The following is a 26,321-nucleotide window of genomic DNA, read 5'->3' on the forward strand; positions in this document are numbered from 1 at the left end:
TACATTTCAAATAACTAAATTTTATGAGTAGTCAGCCCCTGTGGAAATTAATTGAAAGGGCGAAGTGTAGAACATTTCATGATAATAAAGTGTTTAATATTGTTTTGTCAGTATTATCACTGATATAAAAGTCAATGATCTTGCGCATGCAAGTCAACTATGTTATTAACATGTAAGAGAGAAATGTATAGACTACTGTAAAATCAATAGCATGTGAGTGGACCTTATGTCTGCAGTCTTCTTGACACTGAAGTAGATAAGATGACATCCACAAGTTGGAAGGTTAGGAGTTCCAAATACCTGTACCCCCCACAAAAACAATAAATGGACAAGTAGAAATCAATTTAAATTACACTGGTTAAATTCTGGACTACAACAAAAATAGAGCAGAAGCCTTGCAGAATGCAAAAACTGAGGCTAGCCATGTAGCAAAACATGGGAAAGCTTTTTAACTAGATGACTGTATCTTCCAGTTCAGAGCTTGACACCAGCAAGGATTCTCTCAAAGGGATTTCATCTCATGGAGAAAAGGAGAACAGAACTCTGGCAAGTCTCACCATCATAGACATTTGCAGTCTTTGCTACTGAGAAGTTACAGTCTTTACCAACACTGATTCCAGCTGACAGAGCTGCCCAGCATCCTTGCTACTGTGTCCTCCTTGTATTTTGACAAGTCGCTGTGGGGATACCTGACTTTGGGGACCTGATACCTTCATACCCACCTTACCTTCTTTGATTGTGACCACAGTGCCCTGACATGTATGGGTGAGAGCTGCTGCTGTGTGCTCTGCCCCCAGCTTCTACGTTACTGCTTGGTCTTGCCATAACAAAAGCCATGCTACTATTGCTGAACCTGATTCTGTATTCCTAGTTGTAGCTTTGACTGGTTATTACTTAGGCTGAGCTGCTGCTGTTCTACAGCTTATTCCTGGGTCCTAAATCTCAGCTTCACTTTAGCATTGTTTGGGCCACAGTGCTCCTACACTTCACCTCACAGTGTGTGCTAGGTCAGTGCTTTGACTCACCACAACTGGGAACACACCACTGCCGCTCTACAGTCCACCTCATGGGTCCTGACGTGTGGCTTTAACAGGCCATCACTGGGACCATGATGCTACTACTCTGTGACTTCTCCTGAGGACAGAGTTGGAATTTTGACTCATCATTCCAAGGCTGCGCTGCTATATGACACTGCACTCCTGGGCCTAAGCTACTGTGGAACTCTGTCATATATGTATCAGGGCTTGCAGCACTGCTGCATTCTCCCTACTCCCCGTGTTGCTGAAGCAAACAACAAACATAGAACCCAGTCCCATGGGAGAATCATATGTGCTTGTACCCACGAGACTGGTACTTCTGCCCCAGCCAGTACAGTTGCACCTCAGGGCCAAAGTGATACAGTTGTTCCACGTCAGCCTGACTTAAGGTCTTTGGCTCTACTTCCTTTCTGAGTGCCAATATGAATCTCCTCAGTTACAACTAACTTCCATCAGCCAAAGAGAACAGTAGGGCCTCAGAAGCCTTTATTACCAAGTACCTCAATGGTCCTAGCCAACAATGGAGAAGGCAATGGCACCCCACTCCAGTACTCTTGCTTGGAAAATCCCATGGACAGAGGAGCCTGGTAGGCTGCAGTCCATGGGGTTGCTGAGGGTCGGACACGACTGAGTGACTTCACTTTCACTTTTTGCTTTCATGCATTGGGGAAGGAAATGGCAACCCAATCCAGTGTTCTTGCTTGGAGAATCCCAGGGATGGGGGAGCCTGGTGGGCTGGCATCTATGGGGTCGCACGGAGTCGGACACGACTGAAGTGACTTAGCAGCAGCAGGAACACTATCACTACCTGTGAGAACTCTCTAGCTTTGGTCACAGAAGACTCATGCAGTCTGCACAGATATTGATCTATGCTGATGGAGATGCAGAGAAATTATGTAGTCATGCAATCCTGAGAACAATGATATTAGATCCCACTAATCTAGCACCCTCACAGCCAACTTGAGGTGAAAATCTTTCCCCAACAAAGTGAGTTCAAAAAGACTGGAGAAGGCAAAAGTTACCTCTAATACAGAGACATCATCATAAACAATCAGAAAAGTGGAAAAACAAGGAACATCACCACAGTGACAAACTGCCAGTAATAGACCCTAAAGAAATGGAGATCTACAAGTTACCAGAAAATAATTCAAAGCAATTGTTTTAAGGAAGATATGTGACATTTTATAGGACACAGACAATTCAATAAAATCAGGATAAACAATGCATGAGCAAATAAAAAGTTTAAAAATGAGAAAGGACTTATAAAACCAATTAAACAGAAATTATAGAGCTGAAGAATACAGTGAATTTAAGAATACAATTGCTATCTCTAACTTTAACCCTTAAATTATTGCAATAAATTAAAATCCAATGAGCACCTTCAACAGTAGAGTCACCAAGATTTAATAGAAGGAAGAATACTCAAATTTGGCAACAGATCTCTTGATATTATCCAGAGATGGGGAAAAAAGCAAGTATAATGAAAAAAAAAATAAAGTAAACCTGTGTAAACTCTGGGACACTATCAAGGAAAGAGCATTCATATTATAGGAATCCCAGAAGGAGAAGAGGGAGAAGTGCAGACAGAAAATTAATTTAAATAGTTAACAGATGAAATTTCCTGATTCAGTGGAAAGCTGTGGACGTCTAATTACATGAAGTCCAAATATTCCCAAACAGATTCAATCCAAAGAGCTCTTCATTAAAAAGCATTATAACCAGGCACTCAGAATTCAGAAAATATAGAATTTGAGAAGCATCAAGAAAAAAAAAAGACTCCTCATATACAAGGGAATACTGATGAAATCATCAGTATATTTCCCTGTAGAACCTTTCAGGCCAGAAGGAAGTATATGTTGTACTTAAAGTACTCAAAGAGAATACTGTCAACCAAGAATCCCTTGTTCACCAAGTCATCCTTCAGAAATGACAGATAAAGACTTCCCCAGACAAACAAAAGCTGAAGGAATTCACTGCCATTAGACCTGCCTTAGAAGAAATGCTAAATGAGGTTCTTCAAGCTGAAACAAAAAGACATTAATTAGTACCATGAAAACATATGACAACATAAAACTTACTGGTAAAGGTTAAATGCATAGTGTAACATAGAATGCTGTAATACTGCAATGGTAAACTCTACCATATAGATTTTAAAAAAATGTGTTGAAGTATCTGTATCTGCAATATTTTACTAATGAATGCACAGTACAAAAATATTTTAAGTGAGACATTAATAACATAAAATGTGCAGGGGGCCAGTTAATATGTAGAATTTTTTCATGGAATAGATGTTAAGATTTGAGTTTAAACTAGAATGTTTTACTGTTAAGACATATTATGAAATCTTCTTGGTAATAACAAAGCAGCAACACAGTAACTACACAAGTCATAAAAGAATAAAAGCACACTACTCCCAAAACATCAGTTTACAAAGTAAAACAGCAAGAGAGAAAGAAAAGAAATTATAAAAGAATCTGAAATCAATTCACAAAATGATGACATATGTTAATAATTATTTTAGTATAAGTAGACTAAATTGTTCAATCACAAGCTATTGAGTGGTTGAATAGGTCAAAATAAAAAGACAAATCAAGATCTGACTATATGCTGCTTATAAGAGACTCATTTAGGTTTTAAGGATATTCATAGACTAAAAATGAAATTATGAATAAAGATATCCATGCAAAGGGAAAGGGAAACCAAAAGAAAGTAGGGGTAACTTGTATCAGACTAAGTAGGTTTTAAGTCAAGAACTCTAACATGAGACAAAGAAGGCCATTATGTAATGGTAAAAGGATCAATTTTATGAAGTGTGTTACTACTGTTAATATATGCACCCAGTATAGAAGCACCTGAATATAGAAAAAAAAAAGAAGTCACAGGTCTGAAGGGAAAAATAGCAATGCAATAATAATAAGAGACGTCAGTATCCCACTTTCAACAACAGAGAAATCATCCAGGCAGAGAATCAATAAGAAAATAATGGAAATTATGAATGATGTGAAACTAGAAAACAAAAAAAAGAGAAGAAACACTGGAAAATTTAAGTGTAAATTAAACAATGCCCCCTTGAACAATGAATGAGTCAAAGAAGAAATAAAAAAGGAAATAAATAATAAGAAATATCTTGAAACAAATGAAAATGGAAACAAAAAAAGGCCAAAATGTATGAGATACAACAAGCAGTAATATGATACAAGTTTATGGTAATAAATGCACATAGAAAAAAATCTCAAATAGCCTAACCTGCAATATGAGGAGTTAGAAAAAAGAGAATATGTTAATATAAGGAAGAAAATATTAAATATCGGAGTGAAATAAATGAAATAGAAATCAGAAAAACAAATACAAAAGCAAGGAAACTATTGGTGACATTTCTAAGAAATCACAGTTGTAAATTTTTGTTATGTTTTGCATTCTCTTGTGTGTGGGTATGTGTGTTAGTCACTCAGTCATGTCTGACTCTGTGTAACCCCATGGACTGTAGTTCTCCAGGCTCCTCTGACCATGGAATTCTCCAGGCAAGAATACGGGAGTGGGATCCATTCCCTTCTCCAGGGGATCTTATGCACCCAGGGATCAAACCCGAGTTTCCCGCACTGCAGGCAGATTCTTTACCATATGAACCACTAGAGAAGCCCCAAATTTATTTATTTATTTCCTTTTGGCTGCACTGGGTCTTTCTTTAGTTGCGGTGAGCAGAGGCTACTCTCTGGTTGTGGTGTGCAGGCTTCTCATTGTGGTAACCTCTCTTGTTGCGGAGCATGACCTCTGGAGTGCTTGGGCTTCAGCAGTGCACCTTGCGGACTCTAGAGTGCAGGGTCAGTAGTTGTGGAGCACGGGCTTAGTTGCTCCGTGGCATGTAGGATCTTCCCTGACCAGGGTGTGAACTGGTGTCCTCTGTACTGGCAGTCAAACTGCTAACCACTAGGCATATGGGAAGTCTCTTCTCCTTCAAGATCTTTTGCTTCGTGTGTTTTGATCTCTGATGTTAGGTGCATATATATTTATAATCGACATATACCAGCTAGGATTGGGAGTGCAGTGAGGCAGCAACTATCAGCACAAAGCTTCCCTACCCTGTTTGTTGGCAAGCCAGCACACGTGCACTCTTTGAGAACAGATTCTAAGCTTCTCTAGCCCTTCTATCTGTCTCAGCAGCCAAAAGGGCTTGTCTCCTCTGCATAAGACGTCAGGACTGGGATGTACACTCTGTGGCTCCACTTACTTAATCCCCAGGGTGAGGGTCTGTCTCTCTAAATGTTCTCTTCCTTTCAGATCCGTTCCAGGGGCAGAAGTCCCAAACCTATGTTTTTATCCATCTTACCCAGTTACATGGAAATCTGTATTATATCATTGGTTGTTAAAGAGTTTTTCCAGTTTCCAAGTAGTTTCCTGTGTGAACTGTTGTACATGAAGATGTATTTTTGATATGTTTATGGGGGTAGTGATCTCACTGTCCTCCTACTCCACCATCTTAATCCAATCCTGTACCATAAATTTAATTCCAACATCTTTAATAGGAAATGTTGTTATTTTTTTAATCTATATTTGAAACACATTATATTTAAAAATACATCAAGTAAATGTGAAGACTAAAATTATTGTGGCAATTTTCTGATGCATTTACATGATAATAGTTAATACAAATTGCATTTTACTCTATACAGCAATTATTTTTACTGCTTAACAATGTTAGCACATTCAGTCTTTCATCAACCTCATGAGGTAGTTAATACCAATTGTGTGCATAGTGCTGTTATGTCCAACTCTCTAGGACCTCATGGACTGTAGCCCACCAGGCTCTTCTGTCCATGGAATTTCCCAGGCAAAGAAATAGAGTGGGTTGCCATTTCCTTCTCCAGGGGATCTTCCTGACTCAGGGATAAAACCTGCATTTCCTCCACGGGCAGGTGGATTCTTTGCCACTGCGCCAACTGGGAAGCTCAGTTAATACCACTACGTAATCAGTATTTCACTGAACAGCTGAAATAATGTCATTGATTAACTTGCCCAACCCTACATATGAAACTCCAGTACTTTGCCCACCTCATGCGAAGAGTTGACTCACTGGAAAACTCATGCTGGGAGGGATTGGGGGGAGGAGGAGATAGGGGCGACAGAGGATGTGATGGCTGGATGGCATCACTGACTCGATGGACGTGAACTCCGGGAATTGGTGATGGACAAGGAGGCCTGGTGTGCTGCAATTCATGGGGTCGCAAAGAGTTGGACACGACTGAGCGACTGAACTGAACTGAACTGAACTGAACCCCACATAACTGTAGAAATTTTGCAGGGACTTAAATTTTGGCTATCTGTGTTCCAGTTGAAACCTCCAAATCATTATGGTATGGTGGCTCCCCTTTCTGGGTTATAGTTATTTTCAAAATGTAACATTTTCAGTTACATTTTAATTGTAATATTATGACAAAAGTGTAATTGTTTTTCCTGTTATGTGTTAGTGCATATAATTTGCCCTTAAATATACTGGCTTCAGTTCAGTTCAGTTCAGTTCAGTTGCTCAGTCGTGTCCAGGCCTCCCTGTCCATCTCCAACTCCCGGAGTTCACTCAGACTCACGTCCATCGAGTCCATGATGCCATCCAGCCATCTCATCCTCTGTCGTCCCCTTCTCCTCCTGCCCCCAATCCCTCCCAGCATCAGAGTCGTTTCCAATGAGTCAACTCTTCGCATGAGGTGGCCAAAGTACTGGAGTTTCAGCTTTAGCATCATTCCTTCCAAAGAAATCCCAGGGCTGATCTCCTTCAGAATGGACTGGTTGGATCTCCTTGCAGGCCAAGGGACTCTCGAGAGCCTTCTCCAACACCACATTTCAAAAGCATCAATTCTTTGGTGCTCAGCTTTCTTCACAGTCCAACTCTCGCATCCATACATGACCACAGGAAAAACCATAGCCTTGACTAGATGGACCTTAGTCGGCAAAGTAATGTTTCTGCTTTTGAATATGCTATCTAGGTTGGTCATAACTTTTCTTCCAAGGAGTAAGCGTCTTTTGGTTTAGAACAACAATAATCACTTTATCTCTCATAGTTGTGGGTGTTGGCTGGGCTTGGCTAGGTGATTATTTTACATGGTGTCTGAGATGGTTACAGTCTTCTAATGATGGGTTGTAATCATCTGAATGACATACCAGGTGATTGATTTGGGATGAGTCAAACTGGTGGAAGCCTGGAACTACTGGGACTTCTTAGGTATATCTATGTCTCTCTTCACCAAATGGTCATTTTAATGAAAACTTTGGATATGGTGAGTAGGGAGATAGAGAGTTGAGAAAGAGAGAGAAAGATAAACAGACATAGACATTAAGACAGGGACAGAAAGAAAAATGGAGACAGAATGTGTTGTATTTCATAACTGTGCCATGAAAGTTAAGCTGAAACATTTGTGAGACAGCAACCAGATTTAACTAAAGTTTAAGAGAGAGGAAATTACTCAGTGAGAGAGCTGTCATAGTACTTGTAGTTATGTCTCAAAAACACTACAAATCTAAGTATAGATGTATGCCAGTAGAAGTCTCTAAGCTATTGAAAAATTCATTTAAATATGAATGCTTAAACCACAGCAATGAAATTTTTGTGAGTTAAGATTTTGACATTGTAAATACAATGTGGTAATATATCTATTTATAATACTTAAAACATAAAATAGGTGTCCTAAAACAGGCCTTAATTTGATGTTGATATTATACCCAAATTTCTAGTCATTTCAAGTCTTGAATGAAATTAATACATTGATAGCATGATATTAAAATCTTAGGACTTAATATCATGAATTAATATGTTGATTTCACCAATTATTTTTAAAGTCACATAATTAATAAATGAAAATATAATTGTGAATATCAAATAATGAAATTTAGAGAATAAAAATTTAAGTTCCCATCATTGGAAATTAGGTATGTTCTGTAAGATCATTTCCTCTGTGGTTACATAAATTTGCATATATTTAATTTTATTTCCAAAGGAGAGTGTCATGCTTAGGCTGTGTAATTCCTAGAACTTGTTCTTTATTTAGTAATGTGACATGGAGAGCACTCAACAATATTTCCTATAATCTACCTGTTTACTCTAGTGACCATATCACTCATACATACTTATGTTGTTGGTTTGTTCACTGACAGCCATTCAGGTGCTAGTGGAAGTATTCAGAATATGATGATGACCATATGCAAGTTTTTCTGCCTGACAGATAACTAGATACAGAGTTGTAAAAACATCATATATTACTGCTTATTTATGGAATCTAGAAAAATGGTCCTGATGAACCTACTTGCAGGGAAGGAATAGAGGTGCAGACATAGAGAACAGACATACAGATGGGGAAGAAGAAAGGGGGTGAGTTCAGAGAGTAGCACTGACATGTTTACACTGCGCATGTGTGCTCAGTCCCTCAACATGCCCGTCTTTGTGACTCCATGGACTGTAGCCCACCAGGCTCCTCTGTCCATGGGATTTTCCAGGCAGGAATACTGGAATGGATTGTCATTTGCTACTCCAGAGGTCTTCCCAAGCCAGAGATCGAATCTGCATCTCCTGCATTGGCAGGCAGATTCTCTACCCCTGTGTCAACTGGGAAGCCCATATATACACTACCATGTGTAAACTAGATAGGGGCAGAAAACTGCTCTAAACACAGGGAGCTAAACTTGGTGATCTTAGAGGGTGGGATCTAGAGTGGTGGAGTGAGGGGATGGGAGGAAGGCTCATAAGAGAGGGGATATATGTATACATATAGTTGATTTGTGATATTGTAGAGCAGAAACTAACAACATTGTAAAGCAAATATATTTCAATAAAAAAACAGCAAAAGAAGAAAAACATATGTCCATTTCCAGAGAAGTAGTTCTACTAGAATATTTGTTCCACAAATTGCTTGTAGGAAAATAACTAATTGACTTAATTTGCATTTCTAAAAGCATGAATAGCCTTTGTCATTTTTCATAGGTCATTGGCCATTTCACTTCTGTCAATTTCTTGTTCATATTTTTTATTTATTTCTGTATTTTACTGTTTGACTTTTTGTTGGAGATTTGTAGTAGTTCTCACTGCACAATGACTACCGATCCTTTTTAGGTTGCTTGTGTTGCAGGATAGATTTGAGGAAGAATAGTTAAACCTACTGGGCTTCCTAGGTGGCACAGTGGTAAAGAATCTGTCCACAACGCAGGAGACACTGGTTCAACCCCTGGATTGGGAAGATCCCCTGGAGTAGGAAATGTCAACTCACTCCAGTATTCTTGCCTGGAAAATTCCATGGACAGAAGAATCTGACTGGCTATAGTCCATGGGGTCCCAAAAGATTTTGGACAAGAGTTAGCAACTAAACAACCACAAAATAGGAGGCAGGTATCAGCTGCTATATTTCTAATTACACCAATATTCCACTGGGAAATGAGTTAAACTGGATGAAGGCAAATGGCTTGCCATGGTTTTAGATAAGAAGTGATGCTGAGGCTAGATGCACAGTAATAACCAAGAAGTTTTAAAGGTCTTACAAATGAAACAACATTGTGAATTTTTAAACACAATTTCAATTATTGAACAGTTTCCGTAGCAAAATAAGGCTACAATATTCTGCACCAAAGTAAGGATAAAATACTCTGAATATCTGCAAAGTAATATAGGTATTATAAATAGACTTCTCATTGTTCTTGTGTCTATCAGTTCAGTTCAGTCACTCAGTGTTGTCCGACTCTTTCCTGACCCCATGAACCACATAGCACGCCAGGCCTCCCTGTCCATCACCAATCCCCGGAGTCCACCCAAATCCATGTCCATCGGGTTGATGATGCCATCCAACCATCTCATCCTCTGTCGTCCCCTTCTACTCCTCCTTCAATCTTTCCCAGCATCAGGGTGTTTTCCAATGAGTCAGCTCTTCTCATCAGGTGGCCAAAGTATTGGAGTTTCAGCTTCAGTATCAGTCCTTCTAATGAACACCCAGGACTGATCTCCTTTAGGAGGGACTGGTTGGATCTCTTCTGTCTATACACAACATGTAAAAAACTATTATGTTCAAAGGTTTCTTTTCATTATAATTTTTGAATTAAAAAAATAAATTTCAATATAGACCCATATAGTTTCATGTTTATTTTTCACGAGCTTTTCTCTTGGCATGACATATTTCAACTCATAAACAGAAAATCCCTTGAAAATAAACTTTACTCTGAGGTGCTGAATTGAGAAAAGTCATTTTGTCACAAGAGGATAGGATCCTTATCATAACTCCTTCTTGCTGGACGAGTTCCATCTATGGAGTAAACTTGCTCCAGTTCTCAGATACAGATATTCCCTTTTCTCCTTCTTTCCTGTTTTAGAAAACTTCCAGCAACAAAACAGACAGAACATTGTGATAACAAATACAACAGTTGCCACACAAACCAATAGGAACCCAATCATGTCCAGTGAGTGGTACTAGTACCAGGTGAGGTAGTAGGCGGCTGGCAGCAGGTGCTTGGTTCCTTTGTAGTAGATGGCAAACTCAGTCCAGAAGACTGCTTGGTCCAGGGGCTTTACAGGCTGATCATGGTGAATTCTGGATAGCTTCATAGAATTTTCTTTCTATCTAAAGAAGAAGTACAAAGATACTAACATTGAAAGAAAGCTACTTTACCTAAGCATACCAATGGCATAGATGGTTTTCAAAAAGAGTCATGCAAATTCTTCAAAGTAAATATCATACAATTACAGAAAAGTGAAAGTGAATGTAGCTCAGTCCTGTCCAGTTGTTTGTGACCCCATGGACTGTATAGTCCATGGAATTCTCCAGGCCAGAAAACTGAAGTGAGTAGCCTTTCCCTTCTCCAGGGGATCTTCCCCAACCCAGAGATCAAACCCAGGTCTCCAGAATTGCAGACAGATTCTTTACCAGCTGAGCCACAAGGGAAGCTACAATTACAGAAGTAGTAGTCTATTTTTAGTTGGGTCCTCATTGAAAGTTTAACTTTTAAATTGAAATTTTATGATTGACAGTTATTTAAAAAATGAAAATGGAAGGTCAGGTGGGAAACATCAATCTTTTCTACCATAGGAATTGATAAGAGCCATTCCAAACACTGTAAGTTGGACAGTGGAAAGGAGAGTTCAGGATGATGTTCTTGTGGAAGTATAATAGAACAGAGTAATAGTTTAATAAAAATGAAATGACTCCTAACCAGTCCAGGTGCTTTGACTCTTCTCCATTCCACTATCTATTTTCTACCAGTGGACAAAATTATTTTTTGGAGATACCTATTAGGTTATTACATCTCTCTACTCAAAATTTCTGTTTGGCTTCTTATCACATTTAGAATAAAACCCAAATCTGTTCTCTGGTCCATAGTAACTTACATGCTCAGACCCGTGGTAATCCCTTCCTTGATCACGTTGTTCAGGCACTCTGTTGTAGGCACATTGGCCTTCTAGCTGTTTCTTGATGTTGCAAATGTTCTCTCATATTAGCACCTTTGAACTTGCAGTCCCTTTTGTCCTTCTGGAATATTCTTCCCCACACACCCTGGAGCTTGTTTCAAGCTCTTTATTGAAGTCTTTGTCTCAGTATTACGTTCAGAGTGCAGAGTGGCTTTTCTTGATCACATTAAGATAGTAGTCAATGGCAATTCTTCCATTGTTTTTGTTTGTTTCTTCACTTGTTTATTTTGTTATTTACTCTGTAGACGTTTTAAAATTTGTTATATTTTCTAAAATAAACCTTTAAGTATGAAGCGTGTATGAAAACTGCACAAATTCCAAGTAAACAACTAAAAACTAAAATAAGCTAGAAAATTTTCACCAAGTGAAACACAAACATAACTCCTACCCAGATCAGGCTGTAGGGTATTATATACTCCTGATAGGCATTCCTTCCTGGTGGAAGCTTCCAGTCGCTTTTCTCTTCCCCAGATTAAGTACTAGCCTGACCTCTAACACCATACAATGATTTAACTTGTGTACATATTGGAATCACATAGTATGTAGTTATTTGTGTCTGACTTGTGTAGATGTTGGTTGATTCCACTGTTGTATAGTATTCCCTTGTTTGACAGTACCACCAATTATTTATTCATTCTTTGATCGTTGGGCATTTGGATTGCTAACAGCTTTTTGGTCATGGGGGTGTAATTATTCTGATATACGTATTTTGGTTTATATATTTATACATCTTTATTAGTTATATATCTAAGAGTGGAATTGCTAAACATGCATGCTTAGGTCTCTTTAATATTGCTACTGCTAAGTCGCTTCAGTCGTGTCCGACTGTGTGTGACCCCACAGACGGAAGCCCACCAGGCTCCCCCGTCCCTGGGATTCTCCAGGCAAAAAAACTGGAATGTGTTGTCATTTCCTTCTGCAAGGTATAAAAGTGAAAAGTGAAAGCGAAGTCGTTTAGTCGTGTCCGACTCTTAGCGACCCCATGGACTACAGCCTACCAGGCTCCTCCATCCATGGGATTTTCCAGGCAAGAGTACTGGAGTGGGGTGCCATTGAATTCTCTTTAATATTATTAAACAGTTTTCTGAAGTGGTTTATTAATTTGTGTTCTCATCAGCAGTATGGAAAGGTTCCTATTTCTCCACATTCTTGTCAATGCTTGGTTGTGATAATTCTCAAATTTTAGCTTTTATGATGAAGTAAAAATGAAGTTTAATTTATATTTTCTTGATTACTAATGAAGGGGATAAAGCTGTATATATTTTGCCAAGAAGTGTAATCTTTATATAGGTATTTTAATATATCTATTGTAAGATTGAGGAAATTTCTATTTATTTTGCAAAATATTTCTTTTGATATCATGAATGGATGTTGACTTATCAATTATTTAATCATTGGACTGGTCATAATATTTTTTTCTTTTATGTTGACAATTTATTGAATTATATGACTCATTTTTGTACATGTAAACAAACACACTTTCAATCCTGGAATAAGTCCATTTTGATCAAGGTGTTCTGTATTTTTTATATGGCATTTAGTTCTTTTGTGTTTTATTTATGGAAGGAATTGTGTTAAAAATTTTTGTTTTCCTGTAATATCCTTATCTGTTTATGATATTAGGGATTATGGCCTCATAAAATGACCTGGAAAGTGGTAATATGTTTGAATTATCTAGAAGAGTTTGTGGAAGATCGATAGTACTTCTTTTCTTAATTATTTGGAAATATTTACTGATGAAGGCATCCGAGCTGGGAGTTTCCTCTGTGGGAAATTTTAACAGTTTTAACAGATTCAATAAAGTTCGGAAATATTTAATTATTAAAAACGTATTCTATTAAATTTCATAAAATATTGTGTTTCAGAGGACGCTGGCAAGAGAAAAATGACTTACTGATGGAGAGTATATTTACGAACCATATATCTGAAAAGACACTTGTGTATATGACACATGAGAGTTTTAATAGCTCAATAATAAAAAAGACAACCAAATTAAAAAGTGGATAAGGGATTGGAAAAGACGTGTCTCTAAAATGATACAAATGGCCAATAAAATATGAAAATATTCTCAGCATTAGTAAACATAAGGAAAACGTAAATCAAGACCAAAGAGTGATCATATTCATTACCATGCCTATATTAAAAATTATAATAGATAATAACATGTGTTGGCAATGATATGAAGGATTAGAATTCTCATACACTGTTGGTGAAAATGTAGAATGATGTGACCACTTTGGAAAAGAATTTGGTAGTTTCTTATAAATATAAAATTATGCTGTGACCCAGTGCAATAAAAACCTGTGTTCACACAAACATGTATAACAGTGTTTATAGGTTCTTTTCATTATAGACAAAAGTGAAAAAAACAGACATGTCCATCAATTTATGAATATATCAATAGATGTGGTATGGTATGGATATACTATAAAATATTATTCAATAACAAAACGTACTGGTACATGCTGCAATATAGATCTAACTGAAAACTTTTTCCTTAGAAAAAGAAGTCAGTTGTAAATGACCACATATTGTATGATGCTATTTAAATAAAATGTTCAGAATAAGAAAACCTATCGAGACAGGAAGATTACTAATTCTTAGTATTTATAGAGTTTCAGAAATTTTAAGCATTGAATTGAAATAATATCTTTCTTATTTTTCAGTCTTCTATGGATGGGCTTTGTATGCTCAGTCGCTCAGTTGTGTCTTAACTCTTTGTGACTGTAGCCTACCAGGCCCTTCCACCTGTGGGATTTTTCAGACTAGAGTACTGGAGTGGGTTGCCATTTCCTCCTCCAGGGGATCTTCCCAACCCAGGGATCAAATCCATGTCTCCTGTCTCTCCTGCACTGCAGGCAGATTCTTTACCACTGACCCATCAGGGAACCCTTGTATAGATTCTGTCACACTTTAAAAAATGCATGCTTGTTACAATAAGCTCTATAGAGTTCAGATTTCTTTTCTTTTTTTTTGCATGGAAAATTATTGAACTGATTAGTTTCTCTTTTAGAGAAGGAAATGGTGCCCCACTCCAGTATTCTTGCCTGGGGAATCCCATGGACAGAGGAGCATGGTGGGCTATAGTCTATGAGATCACAGAGTCGGATACAACTTAGCATCTGAACAGCAGTAGTTACTCACTAAAATCGATAGGATTAAAAAGCAACTTTGAAACAACTGGTTGAATGTAAAAGTGAAATTCAGATTGGTTATATAATTTTAAGTATTTTAAAATTAGCCTCAATAAGGGAAATAATTTATATTACTGTTGAAAAGAGAACTTATTGATCTATAGATACTACCAAGTTAAAGAAATGCTAATACTCACGAAGGGTCATAAATGACAGTCTTCAGTGCACTGAGCAAGTCTGTACTTGACATTGTGTTCAAGTCTAATAGCTGTTTCCTTGGCCTCCATGTGAGCAGTATTATTCGGTTGGTCAACAAACATAGGGAGTCCCACCACGGGAATCGTATGATAAATGGCTCAGAGATGCCATTGCCACAACCATGAGTGATAAAAGCTTTGGTTTTTGGGTGACCTAAGAAAGATTCTGTGGAAAATTCTGAAAGAGATGGGAATACCAGACCACTTAACCTGCCTTTTGAGAAATCTGCATGCAGGTCAGGAAGCATCAGTTAGAACTGGACATGGAACAACAGACTGGTTCCAAATAGGAAAAGGAGTACATCAAGGCTGTATATTGTCACCCTGCTTATTTAACTTATATGCAGAGTACATCATGAGAAATGCTGGACTGGAAGAAACACAAGCTGGAATCAAGATTGCCGGGAGAAATATCAATAACTTCAAATATGCAGATGACACCACCCTTATGGCAGAAAGTGAAGAGGAACTAAAGAGCCTCTTGATGAAAGTGAAAGAGGAGAGTGAAAATGTTGGCTTAAAGCTCAACATTCAGAAAACGAAGTCATGGCATCCCGTCCCATCACTTCATGGGAAATAGATGGGGAAACAATGGAAACAGGGTCAGACTATTTTTTTGGGCTCCAAAATCACTGCAGATGGTGACTGCAGCCATGAAATTAAAGACGCTTACTCCTGGGAAGAAAAGTTATGACCAATCTAGATAGTATATTCAAAAGCAGAGACATTACTTTGCCGACTAAGGTCCATCTAGTCAAGGCTATGGTTTTTCCTGTGGTCATGTATGGATGTGAGAAATTGGACTGTGAAGAAGGCTGAGCGCCAAAGAATTGATGCTTTTGAGCTGTGGTGTTGGAGAAGCCTCTTGAGAGTCCCTTGGCCTGCAAGGAGATCCAACCAGTCCATTCTGAAGGAGATCAGCCCTGGGATTTCTTTGGAAGGAATGATGCTAAAGCTGAAGCTCCAGTACTTTGACCACCTCATGCGAAGAGTTGACTCATTGGAAAAGACTCTGATTCTGGGAGGGATTGGGGGCAGGAGGAGAAGGGGACGACCGAGGATGAGATGGCTGGATGGCATCATGGACTCGATGGACGTGAGTCTGAGTGACCTCCAGGAGATGGTGATGGACAGGGAGGCCTGGTGTGCTGTGATTCATGGGGTCGCAAAGAGTCGGACATGAATGAGTGACTGAACTGAACTGAACTAAAGAAAGATTTCAATGAGAACAATAAATTCTGAGTCCCATGGTTAGAAATAGAAATTGACAGTATAAGTCAATAAAGAAGGCAATACTTTCTGCTGAGGATTGCTATGCTCATGGGATCATGCAAACTTTTGTGAATTTTCAAAGGAAGTCTGTCTGAGGAAATGAGGGAAAGCTATACATTAGAGGGGATGTTAGTGCAGAGTTGCTTTGTCCAGAGGACAAGTGTGGACTGATTCTTGATTTGAAGAAGACCATGTTCAAAATCAGGGAGATGAAGAAACATTGTTTCTTAAAAATAGAGGGAATGATTCGTTCTGATAATGTATGGAGAATCTCAGAGGGCATTTGGCAATAGAGGAAAAATGATGGATGTGCTGTTTACAAAGTCATCTTCTATTAGCTGCACTTTTATTTTTAGGCAATGTGAGTTAGAGGGAAAGTATGGATGTTTACTATAAAGAAAGCTGAACACTGAAGAATTGATGCTTTTAAATTGTGGTGTTGGAGAAGACTCTTGAGAGTCCATTGGACTGCAAGGAGATCTAACCTGTCCATCCTAAAGGAAATCAGTCCTGAATATTCATTGGAAGGACTGATGCTGAAGCGGAAACTCCAATACTTTGGCCACCTGATGTGTAGAACTGATTCATTTGAAAAGACATTGATGCTGGGAAAGATTGAAGGTGGGAGGAGAAGGGGATGAGAGAGGATGAGATGGTTGGATGGCATCACCAACTCAATGCACATGAGTTTGAATAAACTCCAGGAGTTGGTGATAGAGGGGGAGGCCTGACATGCTGCAGACCATGGGGTCTGAAAGAGTCGGACACGACTGAGTGACTGAACTGAACTGAACTTCCCATATAATCTTAGATAAAAGCACTACAATAGTAGTAAAGCTGAGATAGAAGAGTGGGGAGACAAGAACACCAATCAAAAAGCTATCGGAAGTTTATAAATGACAGATAATTATCATCAAGTGTTGATGTTTTACCTTTCTGTTCCACTATTGTCCTTGAGATTTAATTAGAACTTAGTATTTTTTTGCCATCTTTTTACCAAGAAGATAATTCTGTTGGATCCACTTAAAAAGCTTGAGTGTTGTTTCCCAATGTATCTGGTTTCTTCCCACTGAATCTCCACACAACCTATAAGACTAAGAAAAGACTCAACTCCACGAAGAAGATTACAGTCTCAGAGCATTTTAGAAGTTAAAATCTCGTAAGAAGTCATTTTGCCCCACTTCTTTCAATGAACAGATGTGGGCATTTCTTCTCAGGAATGTTAAATAATGTTAAATAATAGTTCAAAAAAATCAAAGCAGTAAAAATCTGGGACCCTGTTGATCAACTTATCATTTTGTTTACTACAACATGCTATGACTAGTTTTAAAGACTTGAGGGAAATTAGCTTGTAAATAATGGAATTTAATAGTTAAAAGCATTCAAGAATCAACCAGAACTGTAGTGTATACAAAAAGCTGACTGAAATTTCTGCAACTTCATTTCATGTGACTATCTTATATAACCACAGGTTTGACTCTAGAAAATACTTTGCTTGCTCAGCAGTTTCAGAGAGAAATTGGTGAATATTTGCTTATGTTTACTTTCTCCATGAAGCATTTTGATGGAAATGTGTATCTTTCTATTTTATTTTGGGAGCTTTATTATGCTTTCTTCTATGTGGTATAATGAGATAAAATTTCTTCAACTAGTAGAGAGAATATAAATTATTTTACACTGCATATTGGAAAATCACTTCCTATAATCTTTGAAGTGTAAAATTTCTAAGACAGTATTTCATTTTTTTTCTCTAAAGGTATTAATAGTGGAAATATCCATGCACATATTTTATACAAAGCTAGGAATTGCAGAATAATAAAAACAATAATTTTTTTTTTTAAAAAGAGAGTGCCACATTAATTTTCATTGATTATTATAAACTGAAATAAGCAATTTAGAAGTTTGTGCTATTAAGAGATCTAATTGCATTTTTTACAATAGAAAAATACTAATTTAGAATGTATCAGCGATGCTATGTCTACCCCAAAGAAATCACTGATGCTGAAATTCTCATTTCACAATGGAATGAAATACCCCCAAATCCTAGATTAGTGGAGTAATGTTTTTTTGTGTTTAAGGCACATAACTGTATATTACTTGTCAAGGCTGTCAACATGAATCCAGGTTCTCAAAGATGAAAATAGTAAGGGTTGTTTGGGTTAGTTTAGGGCAAGTAGTTCACAGCTAGTAAACGAGTACTGATGGATTTATACTGCCATAAAAATAATGATAGGACTTTAGCAGGAAGCACTTGTCTCTAATTTTTTCTCTGCTAACACTGACTCTTCCATGCTTCCCAGTTTTTGCCTCTTCTCTTCCTCCTCACCTCTGAGAAAGTAGTTGTTAATCCAGTCAGTCAGAATAATATGTTGATTAGGTCAAGCTGCTAATGGCCAGGACTAAGAGACCTTAAGACTTCCCTGGTGGCTCAGACATCTGCTTACAATGTGGGAGACCCAGATTCAATCCCTGGGTTGGGAAGATCTCCTGGAGAAGGAAATGGCAATCCACTCCAGTACTACTGCCTGGAAAATCCCATGAACAGAGGAGACTGGTAGGCTACAGTCCATTGGGTCGCAAAGAGTTGGACACGACTGAACGACTTCACTTCACTTTCATAAAAGACCTTAAAGTTGGAGCCCATGCCCCTTCCTGTCATCTTTTTCTGCTTTAACAGGAAAAAAACCTAGATCCCAGGCTTCTCTCTTGCTCTTTTCCTCAACGAATGATTTTAAGACACATGCTCTTTTCATCTTGGGAAAAGAGGGAGCAGGAGTAGGAGGAAGGATTTGAATCTTTATGCTCCAACTCAGTATTTTTCAAAATTCTATTTTAAATATCAAATATTGAGTGGAGTTACCAAGTGAACTGCAATAGGATACCTCTCAGCTGCTCAGAACTCCCACAGTCCCCCCCAGGAAGTCCTCTGGGAAACATTGTGATTTGTGGGGCTTTTTTGGATGTTTTTGTGTTCTTACTATTAACTTAATAGCACTAGAATCTCAAAGATAATCTCTAAGATAGAAATGTCTTTCAGATCAAAGTAAAACTTGAATTGGAACATTTAAGCACATACGTCCCCCTTGTTCCATTTTAAAATTCAACTTCCAAAGAAAAAACAGATATACCAATTCATTTTGATCTAACCATGTTATGATATTCTCTGTTTCTCTCCCCTTTGCAAAAAGCATTCTAATGGACCCGCTCCATACTTTAAAGAGATTCATTCAGTATCATGCATCTAACCTGGACTGGGGATTTGTTTCATATATGATATTATACGTGTTTCAATGCCATTCTCCCAAATCATCCCACCCTCTCCCTCTCCCACAGAGTCCAAAACACTGTTCTATACATTGTGTCTCTTTTGCTGTCTGGCATACATGAGACTGGATGCTTGGGGCTGGTGCACTGAGACGACCCAGAGGGATGGTACGGGAAGGGAGGAAGGAGGGGGGTTCAGGATGGGGAATACATGTATACCTGTAAAAAAGGGGAAAAAAAAATAAAGAGATTCATTCAAGTAGCTGTTCAGTACAAAGGTAATTGGAATCTGGGCAAGGGTCGATGCAATCGTATTAGCCTTTTCTTCTGGAAGGTGTTGAACCACTGACCCCAAAATCAGTACTACAAAGCCATCTTCTCCAGAGCTTTGGACAAACTCTTTGAGTTCCTGAAAATAAATAATTCATTGTATTATGAAGGGGAATCAGCAGAGAGAGGGTTTTTTGTTTTGTTCATTCTTTCTTTAGTTTGTTTGAAGAACTTGAATACATACATTTCTAAAGAGAGAGAATTGTTAAAATAGCATCATCTTCTAATATGACTATAACTATATATAACTATAACTCATAGATAACTATTAAAACACTTTAGAAAGAGATGTGTGATATGCAATTCATTTTCTTTAACCAATGTATTGTCATTGACTACTAACAAGTATGGTGATTTATTATCACTTACCAACAAGGGATGTCACTAAAGTGAAAGTCTCCAGGGAAGAACATTTCATATTGTGACAACACAGGTTTGATTTTCTTAAGTGAGTTTTGAAGATAATGTAATTTTTATTCCATGTCTCAAACAATAGCAGGGCCAGGAATTTTTTTCTCATTCTCTGTTAAATATTGCTAAGATCCAGAAACAATGGCTTAGTAACTTGTCCCAGGATGACAGGATTATACAAGCACACAAGTAAAATAGTATGCTTATTAAAACATATGGCGTGCTCACCAGGACAAGATTCAAGACCTCACTGTGCCCGGAAATCAAAAGTTATGCCTTCAACTATGCTAAATTCCAACCTGTTCCTTACATTACAAAGTCCTCCTTAATATCACCAACCAGAACTCAACCTTAGATAACCTTTCTCTGATTTCCTTTTACTGAAAATTGATGAAACTCTGTCAAAGTGCTGTTCCTGTTTCTTATAATAAGTTAAATAATCCTAGCCTAGCAAGATCAAAATTTTTCTTTTCTTTTTCTTTTTCTGTCTTGGTTTGTTTTGGAGAAGTTGACAAAAGACAGGCATTTAAAAGGACCTGAATGCCTAACAGAATTCCTCAAATAAAATGAAAAAGTCTGTAGCTCAGCTTCATGAATTTGTATGTTATTCTCTGTCCAATGTATTTGTTACTGAATTGATCTACTTTTCTTCTTAGCAATTTTCAGGACAGGTCTTCTGATATATAGACTTTCCTGATTATAATGCTACCTATGATAATATAAGAGTAATGGTGCTTCCCTAGTGGCTCAGATGGTAAAGAATCCACCTTCAAGGCAGGAGACCCAGGTTCAATTCCTGGGTAAGGAAGATCCCCTGGAAAAGGGAAAGGCAACCCACTCCCATATTCTTACCTGAAGAATTCCATGGGCAGAGGGGCCTGGTGGGCTTTAGTCCATGGGATGGCAAAGAGTTGTACACAACTGAGTGACTAATACTTTCACTTTTCCCTTTTTCATGATAATATGAACAGATTAAAGGTTATATATAATTGCTTTGGTAAAAGAAGAAAAGCATTCTTATTAAATCATCTCTATATAATTAAATAAGAACTCTCAATTTATTAACCATGATTTATTATTTATTTATTGGTGTTTCAAATTCTCAATACCCACAATTCCCTAAATTTAAGCCTCAGCTAAGACTCTGATCTATTAAACTTCTTATATTATAGTAATTGTCTGAAAGAGACAAAGACTGCTGAAAGTATTTTTTCTTTTCTTGAAAGTTTCTTTCTTTTTTCTTCCTATCTCATGCTCTGATAATACTGGGTATGCTACATTAATTTCATCTATTTTAAGAAAATAGCTTTTCAAAACTTCCCATAGCTTATTTTCCCTATTTTTATTCAAAACTTAATGAAATTTCAATATTATATCTTATCATTATTTTTATATAGGATGTTTAAATGTTGAGTATAAATTTGATTTTATTTCTGATCTTGGCCGAGATATTTTAAGGATACTGATGCTATGATATACAGTGAATGTGACAGATTTTGCCTATAAGCTATTTATTTTTGGTGGATTTTATGCCATGAGAGTGTGACTTATTGGGTAAAACATCTGATCAAGCTATCTAAGACTAACTATGGTTTATGACATTAAGTTACAGAAAACTTTCATTTACATTTTTAAATGTGGATCCTATAGTGCAGATTTTGAACTTGGTCTTGGAGAAGACTCTTGAGAGTCCCTTGGATAACAAGGAGATTAAACCAGTCAATCCTACAGGAAATCAGCCTTGAATGTTCATTGGAAGGACTGATGCTGAAGCTGAAGGTCCACTACTTTGGCCACCTAATGCAAAGAACTGACTCATTAGAAAAGACCTGATGCTAGGAAAGATTGATGGCAGGAGGAGAAGGGGATGACAGAGGATAAGATGCTTGGATGGCATCACCATCTCAATGGACATAACTTTTAGCAAGCTCCGGGAAATGATAAAGGACAGATAAGGATGGCATGTGGCAGTCCATGGGGTGGCGAACAGTCAGATATGACTGAGCTACTGAAAAACTCCAGCAGATCTCCTGACTCAGGAATTGAGCCCACATCTCCTGTAGCTCTGGCATTGGCACGTGGTTACTTTATCACTGGACCATAAAGAATCCTGGGCATCAAAGATTTGATGCTTTCTTGAAACTCAGCATTCATAAAACTGATCATGCATCTGGTCCCATCACTTCATGACAAATAGATAGGGAAATAATGGAAACAGTGAGAGACTTTATTTCCTTGGGCAATCACTGTAGATGGAGACTGCAGCCACAATATTAAAAGACACTTGCTCCTTAGAAGAAAAGCTATGACCAATCTAGACAGCATATTAAAAAGCAGAGAAATTGCTGACAAAGGTCCATCTAGTCGAAGCTATGGTTTTTCCATAGCTTTCCATAGTAGTCATGTATGAATGTGAGAATTGGACTATAAAGAATGCAGAGTGCAGATGAATTGATACTTTTAAACTGTGGTGTTGGAGGAGACTCTTGAGGGCCCCTTGGGCTGCAAGGAGATCCAATCAGTCCATCTTAAAGGAAATCATTCCTGAATATTCATTGGAAGGACTGATGCTGAAGCTGAAATTCCAATACTTTGGCCACCTGGTGTGAAGAACTGACTCCTAGGAAAAAACCCTGATATGGGAAAGATTGAAGGCAGTGGGGAAGCGGACGACAGAGGACGAGATGTTTGGATGGCATTACTGCCTCAATGGACATGAGTTTGAGCAAGCTCCGGGAGATGGTGAAGGGTAGAGAAGCCAAGCATGCTGCAGTTCATGGGGTCAAAAAGAGTCAGACATGACTGGACAACCGAGCAACAACAACAACATTGTGCAGGTTAATACTAAACCAGTCACTTTCTCCTTGGTATTTACCTTACTATATTTGTTTCCAAGCCTGGTTAGTGAGATCAGGCAGCTTGAAAGTTGAAAGTTAGTCTCTCAGTCACATCTGACTCTTTTCAACCCCATGAACTGTAGCCTGCCTGGCTCCTCTGTCCACGGAGCTCTCCAGGCAAGAATACTGGAATGGTTTGCCATTTCCTTCTCCAGGGGGTCGTCCCTACCCAGGAGTGGAATCTGAGTCTCCTCCATTGCAGGCAGATTCTTTACCAACGGTGGTACTAAAGAAATCAGGCAGTTTACATGATTGAAATAGAACTATACCTAGTGAAATTAAGCATTGTGTCATGAGTACTAAGTAACTTTACTAAATTCCAACTCTTTGCACACCTATGGACTATAGCCTGCCAAGTTTCTCTGTCCATGGGATTCTCCAGGCAAGAATACTGGAATTGTTTGCTATGCCCTCTTCCAGGGGATCTTCCCGATCCAGGGATCCAATCTGTGACTCTTACCTCTCCAGCAATGGCAGGCCAGTACTTTACCACTAGCACCAATTCCTGAGAGAGGCTTATTTTCATGAATTATATTATCAGGATGCAATGATTTCTGGTCTGTTTTGTGTTGTGAAGTTCTTTCACCTCAGATAAGATCAGAAAAGATACTGAAGTGCATTCACGAAGTTTTTGGAAAAAAGTATGAGTTTGCCAATACACACACACACACACCCCAAAAGGAATCCCTCCAGTCTAGATACTGGTGACACTGCTTAAAAGTTCAAATACTATTTTAATATTTTCTTCTTTTTTTGATTTCAGAGACAAATTTCTTTGGCCAAAAGTTCACTAAAAAAAGGAAGTCATAGTAGCCAATATTTATGAAGCACTATGTTTTGGCAGTGTGTAAGGAGAGTGAAAAATGTATACTGTTATATAAGAAATGAATCGCCAGTCTATGTCCGATGCAGGATACAGCATGCTTGGGGCTGGTGCACGGTGATGACCCAGAGAGATGTTATGGGGAGGGAGGTGGGAGGGGGGTTCATGTTTGGGAATGAATGTACACCCGTGGTGGATTCATGTCATTGTATGGCAAAACCAATAAAATATGGTAAAGTAAAGTAGAAATAAAATTTAAAGGGGAAAAAATAAAGTTGGCCTAAAGCTCAACATTCAGAAAACGAAGATCATGGCATCCAGTCCCATCACTTCATGGGAAATAGATGGGGAAACAGGGGAAACAGTGGCAGAGTTTATTTTGGGGGGCTCCAAAATCACTGCAGATGGTGACTGCAGCCATGAAATTAAAAGACTCTTACTCCTTGGAAGAAAAGTTATGACCACCCTAGAGAGCATATTCAAAAGCAGAGACATTACTTTGCCGACTAAGGTTCGTCTAGTCAAGGCTCTGGTTTCTCCAGTGGTCATGTATGGATGTGAGAGTTGGACTGTGAAGAAAGCTGAGCGCCGAAGAATTGATGCTTTTGAAATGTGGTGTTGGAGAAGACTCTTGAGAGTCCCTTGGACTGCAAGGAGATCCAACCAGTCCATTCTGAAGGAGATCAACCCTGGGGTTTCTTTGGAAGGAATGATGCTAAAGCTGAAACTCCAGTACTTTGGCCACCTGATGTGAACAGTTGACTCATTGGAAAAGACTCTGATGCTGGGAGGGATTGTGGGCAGGAGGAGAAGGGGAAGACAGAGGATGGATGGCATCACGGACTCAATGGACGTGAGTCTGAGTGAACTCCGGGAGTTGGTGATGGACAGGGAGGCCTGGCGTGCTGCGATTCATGGGGTTGCAAAGAATTGGACACGACTGAGCGACTGAACTGAACTGAACTGAAGGACTTCATGTACATGCGATCTAAGTCGTTTTTTAAGTGTCCACTCTTTGGGACCCTATGGACTGTAATTTGCCAGATTCCTCTGTTCTTGGGATTCTCCAGGCAAATATGCTGGAGTGGGTTCCCATGCCCTTTTCCAAGGGATCTTCACGCCCAGGGGTTAAACCTGAAGTTCTTTACCTCTAGTGCCACCTGGGAAGCCCAAGGCCTTTATGTATCTGGCAGATTATTTTTATTCTCAGTGGTTATGGTCTATAAAGTAGACCATACTTTTCTTCCTTTATTCTCATGCATCCATATTTTATAGGAAAGATACTATGGCAGAATTTGCTTTTTGTATATTTCCTACCTATGATAGTACCATATATTAAAGCACCAGATTCCATCAGTTCAGTTCAGTTCAATTTCTCAGTTATATAGTCTTTGAATACTCTCATATATTTCCAATTTTAATGGCATTATCAGAATTTGATTCTTTTAGATATTTCACTGCAATTTACTTTAATAAAGTATTAGAGATCACTCCCACATCACCTCAATCTAAAGTATGTTTTGATTTGTACTTTATTATATGTGATTGTTTAACATTCATATTTTTTCTGGCTGACCAGTCTGTAAGATCCCCAAGGACTACCACTGTGTCTCTCCCTTTCACCCCTCCTTCTTCAGTACAGAGTATAGAATCTGGCACCTAGCAGACAAAGAATATACATTTGTTGAAAAAATAATGTTTCTCATGTGTTGGAAACTTTATCATAGTGGCTATTTCCACATAATCTTGCACTTCTCTCATATTTTTATGACTGTTATATAATCCAGAATATTCAGTAATAATGAAACATGAAACACACAGTAAGTGAAGGAATGGTGTGAATAAATTTTATATATAGCCCATGTTAGTTCAATAAGACAATATTTGGACTGGGAATGGAAAACTCCCTTCAAGATCAAAATTTTACCTTATGCAGGGGTTTGGCAAGTTTTCAGTGAAATCTTCCAACAAAATCAAATTTGGTAAGGATGGTTGGGGAAATTAAAAATCTCAAGAGCTTATTATCAACCAAAAATCAGTTTTCTCATTAATTCACAGAGTGTAGGGGGTCTTCCTGTAGTGGAAGATAAAAAAAGGAATATATGGAAATTTGTGAATATATATCCATTTTTCTTAGATGATACAGCAATAAAGCTTCTGTGCTGTGTAGGCCAAGGTGAACAAATAATGCCAGTGTTTTACAATTTGAACAAACATATATAGAGAAAAAAGAGAGGGAAAAACACATGTAAGTGAGAAACTTATATAGCTCATAATAACCTCTTCCCTTGGCACCTTTGAACCTTTCTAGTTTTATGTACTATTAAAGATTAACTGATATCACACGTTACAGGTTCACTAATAGATTTTAATTCTAAGTCAATTTCCTTCTGTAATTATTTACATATGTGATGAATATTGCATTCTAAGTGATCTTCTTGTTTTCAACTGTATAGCATTAGAT

General features: G+C 38.2%; 1 pseudogene; it reads right to left on the reverse strand.

The window, feature by feature from the left end:
* Positions 1 to 10,278: 10,278 nt before the first annotated feature.
* On the reverse strand, positions 10,279 to 25,852 carry LOC128049537 (UDP-glucuronosyltransferase 2B11-like; annotated as a pseudogene).
* Positions 25,853 to 26,321: the final 469 nt, after the last annotated feature.

The sequence above is a fragment of the Budorcas taxicolor genome, chromosome 6 (assembly GCF_023091745.1).
Source record: "Budorcas taxicolor isolate Tak-1 chromosome 6, Takin1.1, whole genome shotgun sequence".
Lineage (NCBI taxonomy): Eukaryota > Metazoa > Chordata > Mammalia > Artiodactyla > Bovidae > Budorcas > Budorcas taxicolor.